At 51.6% G+C, this 11,262-nt stretch overlaps 1 long non-coding RNA gene across 1 annotated transcript; it reads left to right on the top strand.

Moving 5' to 3' along the window:
* The first annotated feature begins 4,576 nt into the window (after positions 1–4,576).
* Positions 4,577–10,383, top strand: LOC144678483 (uncharacterized). The gene is made up of 3 exons (XR_013576109.1): positions 4,577–4,642; positions 9,734–9,843; positions 10,266–10,383. It is a non-coding gene; the product is annotated as an uncharacterized LOC144678483 (long non-coding RNA).
* The last annotated feature ends 879 nt before the right edge of the window (positions 10,384–11,262 follow it).

The raw sequence follows: 11,262 nt of genomic DNA on the forward strand, positions 1-11,262 counted from the left end.
GGGGGGGAGAGCACAGGAAGAGAGCAGAGAGGGGGGAGCGAGAGCACAGGAAGAGAGCAGAGAGGGGGGAGCGAGAGCACAGGAAGAGAGCAGAGAGGGGGGAGTGAGAGCACAGGAAGAGAGCAGAGAGGGGGGAGAGGGGGGGGGAGAGCACAGGAAGAGAGCAGAGAGGGGGGAGCGAGAGCACAGGAAGAGAGCAGAGAGGGGGGGAGTGAGAGCACAGGAAGAGAGCAGAGAGGGGGGGAGTGAGAGCACAGGAAGAGAGCAGAGAGGGGGGAGAGGGGGGGGGAGAGCACAGGAAGAGAGCAGAGAGGGGGGAGAGGGGGGGGGAGAGCACAGGAAGAGAGCAGAGAGGGGGGAGAGGGGGGGAGAGCACAGGAAGAGAGCAGAGAGGGGGGAGAGCACAGGAAGAGAGCAGAGAGGGGGGAGCGAGAGCACAGGAAGAGAGCAGAGAGGGGGGGAGCGAGAGCACAGGAAGAGAGCAGAGAGGGGGAGAGTGAGAGCACAGGAAGAGAGCAGAGAGGGGGGAGAGCACAGGAAGAGAGCAGAGAGGGGGGAGAGCACAGGAAGAGAGCAGAGAGGGGGGAGAGGGGGGAGAGCACAGGAAGAGAGCAGAGAGGGGGAGAGTGAGAGCACAGGAAGAGAGCAGAGAGGGGGGGGAGAGCACAGGAAGAGAGCAGAGAGAGGGGGGAGAGCACAGGAAGAGAGCAGAGAGGGGGAGAGAGAGCACAGGAAGAGAGCAGAGAGAGGGGGGGAGAGCACAGGAAGAGAGCAGAGAGAGGGGGGAGAGCACAGGAAGAGAGCAGAGAGGGGAGAGAGAGCACAGGAAGAGAGCAGAGAGAGGGGGGGAGAGCACAGGAAGAGAGCAGAGAGAGGGGGGAGAGCACAGGAAGAGAGCAGAGAGGGGGAGAGAGAGCACAGGAAGAGAGCAGAGAGAGGGGGGAGAGCACAGGAAGAGAGCAGAGAGAGGGGGGAGAGCACAGGAAGAGAGCAGAGAGGGGGAGCGAGAGCACAGGAAGAGAGCAGAGAGAGGGGGGAGAGCACAGGAAGAGAGCAGAGAGAGGGGGGAGAGCACAGGAAGAGAGCAGAGAGGGGGAGAGAGAGCACAGGAAGAGAGCAGAGAGGGGGGAGAGCACAGGAAGAGAGCAGAGAGGGGGGAGAGGGGGAGAGTGAGAGCACAGGAAGAGAGCAGAGAGGGGGGGAGAGCACAGGAAGAGAGCAGAGAGGGGGGAGAGCACAGGAAGAGAGCAGAGAGGGGGGAGAGGGGGAGAGTGAGAGCACAGGAAGAGAGCAGAGAGGGGGAGCGAGAGCACAGGAAGAGAGCAGAGAGGGGGGAGAGCACAGGAAGAGAGCAGAGAGGGGGAGTGAGAGCACAGGAAGAGAGCAGAGAGGGGGGGAGCGAGAGCACAGGAAGAGAGCAGAGAGGGGGGAGTGAGAGCACAGGAAGAGAGCAGAGAGGGGGGAGAGGGGGGGGGAGAGCACAGGAAGAGAGCAGAGAGGGGGGGAGCGAGAGCACAGGAAGAGAGCAGAGAGGGGGGGAGTGAGAGCACAGGAAGAGAGCAGAGAGGGGGGAGTGAGAGCACAGGAAGAGAGCAGAGAGGGGGAGAGGGGGGGGGAGAGCACAGGAAGAGAGCAGAGAGGGGGGAGAGGGGGGGGAGAGCACAGGAAGAGAGCAGAGAGGGGGAGAGGGGGGGGAGAGCACAGGAAGAGAGCAGAGAGGGGGGAGAGGGGGGGAGAGCACAGGAAGAGAGCAGAGAGGGGGGAGAGCACAGGAAGAGAGCAGAGAGGGGGGAGCGAGAGCACAGGAAGAGAGCAGAGAGGGGGGAGCGAGAGCACAGGAAGAGAGGCAGAGAGGGGGGGAGAGCACAGGAAGAGAGCAGAGAGGGGGGAGAGGGGGAGAGTGAGAGCACAGGAAGAGAGCAGAGAGGGGGGGAGAGCACAGGAAGAGAGCAGAGAGGGGGGAGAGCACAGGAAGAGAGCAGAGAGGGGGGAGAGGGGGGGAGAGCACAGGAAGAGAGCAGAGAGGGGGAGAGTGAGAGCACAGGAAGAGAGCAGAGAGGGGGGAGCGAGAGCACAGGAAGAGAGCAGAGAGAGGGGGGGAGAGCACAGGAAGAGAGCAGAGAGAGGGGGGAGAGCACAGGAAGAGAGCAGAGAGGGGGAGAGAGAGCACAGGAAGAGAGCAGAGAGAGGGGAGCGAGAGCACAGGAAGAGAGCAGAGAGGGGGAGAGTGAGAGCACAGGAAGAGAGCAGAGAGGGGTGAGCGAGAGCACAGGAAGAGAGCAGAGAGAGGGGAGCGAGAGCACAGGAAGAGAGCAGAGAGGGGGGGAGCGAGAGCACAGGAAGGGAGCAGAGAGGGGGGAGAGGGGGGGAGAGCACAGGAAGAGAGCAGAGAGGGGGGAGAGGGGAGGAGAGCACAGGAAGAGAGCAGAGAGGGGGGGAGCGAGAGCACAGGAAGAGAGCAGAGAGGGGGGAGCGAGAGCACAGGAAGAGAGCAGAGAGGGGGGGAGAGAGCACAGGAAGAGAGCAGAGAGGGGGGGAGAGAGCACAGGAAGAGAGCAGAGAGGGGCGGAGAGAGCACAGGAAGAGAGCAGAGAGAGGGAGAGGGCATGGGAAGAGAGAGGAGAGAGAGCAGAGAGAGAAAACATAGGAAGAGAGCGGAGAGAGAGTGAGCACAGGAAGAGAGCAGAGAGCGGAAATGTAGAGAGAAGAGGGCAAATACAGAGACAAAGACCAGGAGAGAGGAACTCGGGTAGAACAGAGTGGGTGAAAATAAATGGAGGATGTGGGAGGGGGGGAGAGAGACCAGAGAGAGAGAAAACACAATAGTGAGAGGGAGCACATAGGAAGGAGAATGGATGAGCAGGAGGGAGAACAAAATGGAGACAAAAGTGAGGGGACAGGAGTTAGAGTGAATTCCCTGTCTAGGGGTTTCTTTTCTCACTGTGGTCTGGTAAAGCTGGTTTTCCTCTTCATCCTGTACCAGTTCTTCCAAATTAATCCACACCTGTGCTCTCTCCCTATTGGCCGGCAAATGTTTATCCAATTCTTTTTTGAAAGTTATCACTGAATCTGCTTCCACTGGAGTGTACTCCAGATCACGACAACTCACTGAGTAAATAAGTTCTCCTTATGTCACCTTTGGATTTATTGCTGATTCTCTTCAGTCTGTGTCCCTCTGGTTACAGACCCTCCTGCTCCTGGAAACCGTTTCTCCTTATTTACTCTCTTAAAACCCTTCATGATTTTAGAAGCATTGATTAAATCTCCCCTTAACTATCTCTGCTCCAAACAGAACAATCCCAGATTTTCCAGTCTCTCCACTTAACTGAAGTCCTTTGTCCCTGGAACCATTCCAGTAAATTTCCTCTGCATCATCTCCAATCTCTCTTCACCTTCCTGAAATATTAGTGCTAAAATTGGACAGAATTCTCCAGTTGATGCCTAACTGGTGTTTTATACAACTTTAGCATAACCTCCTTGATTTGTACTCTTTCTCGATTAATAAAGCCAAGGAACCCAGGTTTTTAGCTGCTTTCTCAACTTGGCATCTTGAAAGGTTTGAGTACAAACACCATCAGGTCTCTCTGGTCCGACACCCCTTTTAAAATTGTACCCTTAGCTCAGATTGCTTCTTTCATTCTTCCTACCAAAACTTCAGACTTTTCTTAACTTTATTGGTGCCTATCTTTTAGAGATAAGAATTCAGGACAAAATTAATTGGCATTTGGAAAAGTATCAGCTGATCAATGAATGACAGTTATGGGTTTGTTAAAGGTAAATTATCTTTACCATTCGCTGAATCCCCCACCATTAACATCCTGGGGGTTACAATGGACCAGAAACTGAACTGGACCAGCCATATAAATACTGTGGCTACAAGAGCAGGTCAGAGGCTGGGAATCCTGTGGTGAGTAACTCACCTCCTGGCTCCCCAAAGCCTGTCCACTATCTACAAGGCACAAGTCAGGAGTGTGATGGAATACTCCCCACTTGCTTGGCAGCTCCCACAACACCCAAGAAGGTTAACACCATCCAGGACAAAGCAGCCCACTTGATTGGCATCACATCCACAAACATTCACACTCCCCACCACTGACGCACAGTAGCAGCAGTGTGTACCATCTACAAGATGCACTGCAGGAACTCACCAAAGCTCCTTCAACAGCACCTTCCAAACCCATGACCACCACCTGGAAGTTCCCCTCCAAGCCACTCACCATCCTGACTTGGAAATATATCACCGTTCCTTCACTGTCGCTGGGTCACAATCCTGGAACTCCCTCCCTAACAGCACTGTGGGTGTCCCTACACCACATGGACTGTAGCAGTTCAAGAAGGCAGCTCACCACCACCTTCTCAAGGGCAATTAGGAAGGGTAATAAATGCTGGCCCAGCCAGCAGCTTGTATGAATGGGAAAAAAATGTTTGATGAATTTGAGTTTTTTCATGAAGTAACAGAGAGGGTGGATGAGGGTAGAATGGTTGATGTTGCGCTGTGGTTCAGTAATGATGCCAGCTGTGTTGATGAAGTTGTGGTCATTAATTTTGGACTTATTTCCAACTGGTTTTGTCTCCTAGGTTACAGCAAAGACAGCATTCATGTTTATTTCCCCCCAGAACAACATCAGCACGACAACTGCAGGTAACAAGTCAGAAACTGACATCCAAACTGACCACTGAGATGGACACATAGGGTGGATGGGGTTGGAGCCAAGAAAGTTACACAAAGCAAATTCATGTAGTCCACTGTTAGATTGATTCCCTTTGGAAGTATCAGCGAATGTTTAACCAGAACCTACCTGCAGGGATTTCTAACCACTCCTAATGGTTTCCCAAAATGACTAACGTGGGAATTTCTAAGTTATAAATCGTCAGCTCAGCTGAAAACTGGTGAATTTTTGCTGCTGAGAAAGAAGGTTCTTTAAACAAATCTGCTGATTATGAGCATGGTCATAAACTGATTGCATTTGTTCATAGTTTTACAAATGTTTGAAATGCTCCTGAGACTAACTTCAGCAGCAGGTTTTCTCTGCCAATATTTTACATCCTCTGGTTGGATGCTGGTTATGCAAAGTCCTCTCCATCCAGCCTTTGTGTTAGATGCTGGGAGGCTGTTTCCCTGATTGGAGAGTGAGCGCTGAGAGGATTGCGATGAGGAGAAATTCCTTTACTTGGATGATTTTGAATCTTTGTGGATGCTCAGTTGTTGAGTATATTCAAGACCGAGGTCGATAGATTTTGGACTCCAGGGGACTCTAGGAATGAGGAAATGGAACTGAGGTGGGAGGTCAGCCATGATCGTATCGAATGGTGGATCTGGCTCCAGGGCCATGTGACCTACTGCTGCTCCATTTCTTATCTTCTGAAATGGGTGAGTGGAGCCCATGGTAGGGTAACAAAAGAAGGGGAGGAGGCCATTGAAGCTGTCTCACCTATTCAGCCATTCCTACCAGGGCTGATCGGCATTCTACATCCACCAAGCTGCCTTGGCTCCTTCTGGGAGAGACTTCCACACTTCTACCTCTTTTATGTGTAGAAGTGTTCCCCAATTTCATTCCAAAAAGATCTACCTCTGATATTTAGACATGTGAACATAAGAAATAGGAACAGGAGTAGACCATTCGGCCCTTGAGCCTGCTTGAGACTATTCCTTCTAGTCCTAGACTGCCCAACCTGCAGAGATGGGGAGAAGTTATCCATTCATGCAGCATGGATAGAAGATTGGCTGTCTGGCAGGAGACAGAGAGTGGGGATAAGGGGGTCCTTCTCAGGATGGCGGCCGGTGACTAGTGGAGTTCCGCAGGGGTCAGTGTTGGGACCACAACTTTTCACTTTATACATTAATGATCTAGATGAAGGAACTGGGGGCATCCTGGCTAAGTTTGCAGATGATACAAAGATAGGTGGAGGGACAGGTAGTATTGAGGAGGTGGGGAGGCTGCAGAAGGATTTGGACAGGTTAGGAGAATGGGCAAAGAAGTGGCAGATGGAATACAACGTGGGGTAGTGTGAGGTCATGCACTTTGGTAGGAAGAATAGAGGCATAGACTATTTTCTAAATGGGGAGAGAATTCAGAAATCTGGAGTGCAAAGGGACTTGGGAGTCCTAGTCCAGGATTCTCTTAAGGTTAACTTGCAGGTTGAGTCGGTAGTTAGGAAGGCAAATGCAATGTTGGCATTTATTTCGAGAGGACTAGAATATAAAAGCAGGGATGTGCTGCTGAGGCTTTATAAGGCTCTGGTCAGACCACATTTAGAATATTGTGAGCAATTTTGGGCCCCGTATCTCAGGAAGGATGTGCTGGCCCTGGAGAGGGTCCAGAGAAGGTTCACGAGAATGATCCCAGGAATGAAAGGCTTAACATATGAGGAATGTTTGAGGACTCTGGGTCTATACTCGATGGAGTTTAGAAGGATGAGGCGGGGACCTGATTGAAACTTACAGAATACTGAAAGGCCTGGATAGAGTGGACGTGGGGAAGATGTTTCCATTAGTAGGAGAGACTAGGACCCAAGGGCACAACTCAGAGTAAAGGGTAGACCTTTTAGAACAGAGATGAGGAGAAACTTCTTTAGCCAGAGAGTGGTGAATCTATGGAATTTGTTGCCACAGAAGGCTGTAGAGGCCAGGTCATTGAGTGTATTTAAGACCAAGATAGATAGGTTCTTGATTGGTAAGGGGATCAAAGGTTACGGGGAGAAGGCGGGAGAATGGGGTTGAGAAACTTATCAGCCATGATTGAATGGCGGAGCAGACTCGATGGGCCGAATGGCCTAATTTCTGCTCCTATGTCTTATGGTCTTATTCCCATAATATCTTGAAAATTTTCACCAAATTCTAAATTCCAGGGGATAGAATCATGGAATGTTTTACAGTAAGAAGCAGACATGCTGCACTCCCTGTGCTGCATTACAGCAAAAACAGTTTAGCTAGTACCACTCCTCCTGCCCTTCCCCCATAGCCCCACACATCCTCTCTCTTAAGGTGCTTACACTCAAACCCTGATTGATCCTGTCTCCCCCACACTCTCAGGCAGTGCGTTCCAGACCCTAACCACTCGATTGACCCTGTCTCCACTACACTCTCAGACAGTGCATTCCAGACCCTAACCACTCGATTGACCCTGTCTCCACTACACTCTCAGACAGTGCATTCCAGATCCTAACCACTCGATTGACCCTGTCTCCACCACACACTCAGACAGTGCATTCCAGATCCTATCCACCCTATCAACTTCCCTCAGGATCTTGTATGTTTCAATAAGATCACCTCTCACTCTCCTAAACCCCAATGGGTATAGCCCAACCTGTTCAAACTTTCTTCATAGGATAAGCCCTTCATCCCAGGAATGAGTCGAGTGAACCTTCTCTGAACTGCTAACCCAATTATATCTTTTTTTGTGTTCACTTGCTGTTCTTATTAACTAAGTCTGGCTCAAAACTTATGAATTCTCCAACTCTGATCTCACTGCCCAATAACTCCCAAATTCTCCTTCCAATGCGCAATCTCTCTAAGGCCATTTCTCATGTTTATTGATTTCATTATCGGGTGTCATTTAATGCTAGAAATAATAGAATTACTTCATCTAGATTGTATTTCATAGGTGGATTTAACCTGACTTCAGTTTCATTTGGAATAAATTAGTCTTGATTTTTGTTTATTAAATTCTTTATTTTACTATCCTCTAACAGTTTATCCTTTATCTTATACAAACAGTTTTTTAAAAAATGTAATGGAATTCGGATCCTTTAATGTTGCTATCCGCTATTTAATTCAGTTTAATTTTATCACCCAAGCTGTAATTCACAATTCTGACCTTCTCTCATCTTCAAATGGTCATAGGAACATGGTCCATCCCCAACACTCCTCTTCCTCAACCTCTCTGTCTCAATTTCTGGTGATAGACTGTCCACCAATATCCATTACAAGCCTACCGACTCCCACATCTACCTCGACTACAGCTTCTCACACCCCGCTTCCTGTAAGGACTCCATCCCATTCTCTCAGTTCCTTCGCCTCCGTCGCATCTGTTCTGATGATGCCACTTTCAAAAACAGTTCCTCTGACATGTCTTCCTTCTTCCTTAACCGAGGTTTCCCCCCCCCAATTGTATTTGACAGGGCCCTCAACCGTGTCTGGCCCATCTCCCGCACATCCGCCCTCACACCTTCCTCTCCCTCCCAGAAACATGATAGGGTCCCCCTTGTCCTCACTTATCACCTCATCAGCCTCCACATTCAAAGGATCATCCTCTGCCATTTCCGCCAACTCCAGCATGATGCCACCACCAAACACATCTTCCCTTCACCCCCCCGGCGGCATTTCGCAAGGATCGTTCCCTCCGGGACACCCTGGTCCATTCCTCCATCACCCCCAAAACCTCAACCCCCTCCCACGGCACCTTCTCATGCAACCGCAGAAGGTGCAACACCTGCCCCTTTACTTCCCCTCTCCTCACCGTCCAAGGGCCCAAACACTCCTTTCAAGTGAAGCAGCATTTCACTTGCACTTCCCTCAATTTAGTCTACTGCATTCGCTGCTCCCAATGCGGTTTCCTCTACATTGGAGAGACCAAACGCAGACTGGGTGACTGCTTTGCAGAACACCTTCGGTCTGTTCGCAAGCATGACCCAGATCTCCCTGTCGCTTGCCATTTCAACACTCCACCCTGCTCTCATGCCCACATGTCCGTCCTTGGCTTGCTGCATTGTTCCAGTGAAGCTCAACGTAAACTGGAGGAACAGCACCTCATCTTCCGACTAGGCACTTTACAGCCTTCCGGGCTGAATATTGAGTTCAACAACTTCAGACCATGAACTCTCTCCTCCATTTTGATTCTGTTTTTTTTGCCATGTACCAGTCTGAATCTTGTTTTTCATGTTTTTGTTTTTGGACAGAGTTGGTCATTATTCTGGACAAATGCTTTGTCTCTTTGTTACAACCTTCTCACTCCTTTTGCCTTTTGTTCCATGACATCTTTGTCATTCCTTCTCTCCTGCCCTCTACCCTATTCCTGACCTTCCCTTTTGACCTTTCTCCTCGCTCCTCCTCCCTTTTGACAGCATAAACCTATCCCATTTCTACCTTCCTTCAGCTCTGAAGAAGTCATATTCAACTCAAAACATTAACTCTGTTTCTCTCTCCAGGTGCTGCCAAATCTGCTGGTTATTTGCAGTAGTTTCTGTTTTTATTTCATTATTCTGATTATTGATGTATTTGACCTCTCAGTTTAAATTATTTAGCCTCTGCTTCACCCTCTGCACCAAATCCACCCTCTGCACCAACTCCACCTTTTACAAATCCACCGTTTACAAATCCATGCTGGTTCTCTTTAACTTCACTCCAATCTCTCCAAGTGCTTGTTGACTTTTTCCTTGATTCTTGTTTCTAAAATCTTACCCACTATTGAGGTTAAACTGACAGGTCTGTAGTTACTAGGAATGTCCCTACACCCTTTCTTGAATAGCATGTTAACAACCAGCCCTCTAATATATAGGTGAGCTACGATAGGAGGTTAAAATAGGCGGGGAGGTATGGAGGACTGATTTGGAGATTCGGAGGTGTTCAGGAATGGATGGGGAGAAGGTTATCAAGGTGGAGAAGGATGGGGTCTGTGTTCCACGGATGGGGTAGGGTGTACTTTATGACAGGAAAGAGCCGAGAAATTCTTGAGAGTTCTGAGTAATTGCTCGTTTCCAACCTTCTCTCTCTCTCTCTCTCTCTCTCTCTCAGATGGGGATGTTGTTTATTACCTCTACGGGACCAGTGACATGGTCACCATCTTGTTCTATGCCTGTATCACTATTATCCTGCACGCTGTGATCCAGGAATACGCACTTGATGTAAGTAACTGGGAAGTGGGTATGAAGGGGAGGGAGGTGGAACAAGGGGTGGGAAAGGGGAATTGAGGATAATAAGAAAGGAGAATGATGTGGAGAGGGAGGAGAGTCGGGAGAGGTGGTGGGGGGGATAGGGGGAGGGGAGAGGGACAGGGGAGGCTGAATAATTCAGACGGGCTAATAGGGATAGGTGATATTTGTTAATTGTATCTCAATTGTATTTAATTATATTCAAGTTGAGGACATTAATAGAAGTTTCATTTGAGCACATGGAAAGAGACGGATGGAAACTCTGGGATGGAGTTCGGAGTTTTATACTTGTAGAATTGAACTCTGTAAATAAATTTTGGACTGAGTATAGATTGACTCTACCCGACACGTTCTGGATTTAGGGAAGAAACAATATTCTGCTATTTATGTTTCAGAAATTAAACAAACGCCTTCATCTGTCAAAGATCAAACACAGCAAATTGAACGAGTCGGGTCAACTCATTGTCCTTCATCTCACATCAGGAATCTGGGGCTTTTACATCATTGTGACAGTGAGTGAACAGGCCCTCCCCTCACCCTCCCCTCGCCCTCCCATCGCCCTCCCCTCGCCCTCCCCTCCCCTCACCCTCCCCTCGCCCTCCCCTCGCCCTCGCCCTCCCCTCGCCCTCCCCTCGCCCTCCCTCGCCCTCCCCTCCACTCGCCCTCCCCTCCCCTCGCCCTCGCCCTCCCCTCGCCCTCCCCTCGCCCTCCCCTCGCCCTCCCCTCCCCTTGCCCTCCCCTCCCCTCGCCCTCCCCACCCCTCGCCCTCCCCACCCCTCGCCCTCCCCACCCCTCGCCCTCCCCACCCCTCGCCCTCCCCACCCCTCGCCCTCCCCTCCCCTCGCCCTCCCCTCCCCTCGCCCTCCCCTCCCCTCGCCCTCCCCTCCCCTCGCCCTCCCCTCCCCTCGCCCTCCCCTCCCCTCGCCCTCCCCTCCCCCTCCCCTCGCCCTCCCCCTCCCCTCGCCCTCCCCCTCCCTCGCCCTCCCCTCCCCTCGCCCTCCTCCTCCCCTCGCCCTCCCCTCCCCTCGCCCTCCTCTCGCCCTCCCCTCGCCCTCCCCTCCCCTCGCACTCCCGTCCCCTCGCCCTCCCCTTCCCCTCCCCTTCCCCTCCCCTCCCCTCCCCTTCCCCTCCCCTCCCCTCCCCTCCCCTTCCCCTCCCCTCCCCTTCCCCTCCCCTCCACTTCCCCTCCCCTCGCCCTCCCCTCGCCCTCCCCTTGCCCTCCCCTCGCCCTCCCCTCGCCCTCCCCTCGCCCTCCCCTCGCCCTCCCCTCGCCCTCCCCTCGCCCTCCCCTCGCCCTCCCCTCGCCCTCGCCCTCCCTCGCCCTCCCCTCGCCATCCCCTCGCCCTCCCCTCCAACAGATTTGCTGCTGATTTTATATAATGTGTATTTTTC

Source organism: Cetorhinus maximus, unplaced genomic scaffold (assembly GCF_964194155.1).
Source record: "Cetorhinus maximus unplaced genomic scaffold, sCetMax3.hap1.1 HAP1_SCAFFOLD_4388, whole genome shotgun sequence".
Lineage (NCBI taxonomy): Eukaryota > Metazoa > Chordata > Chondrichthyes > Lamniformes > Cetorhinidae > Cetorhinus > Cetorhinus maximus.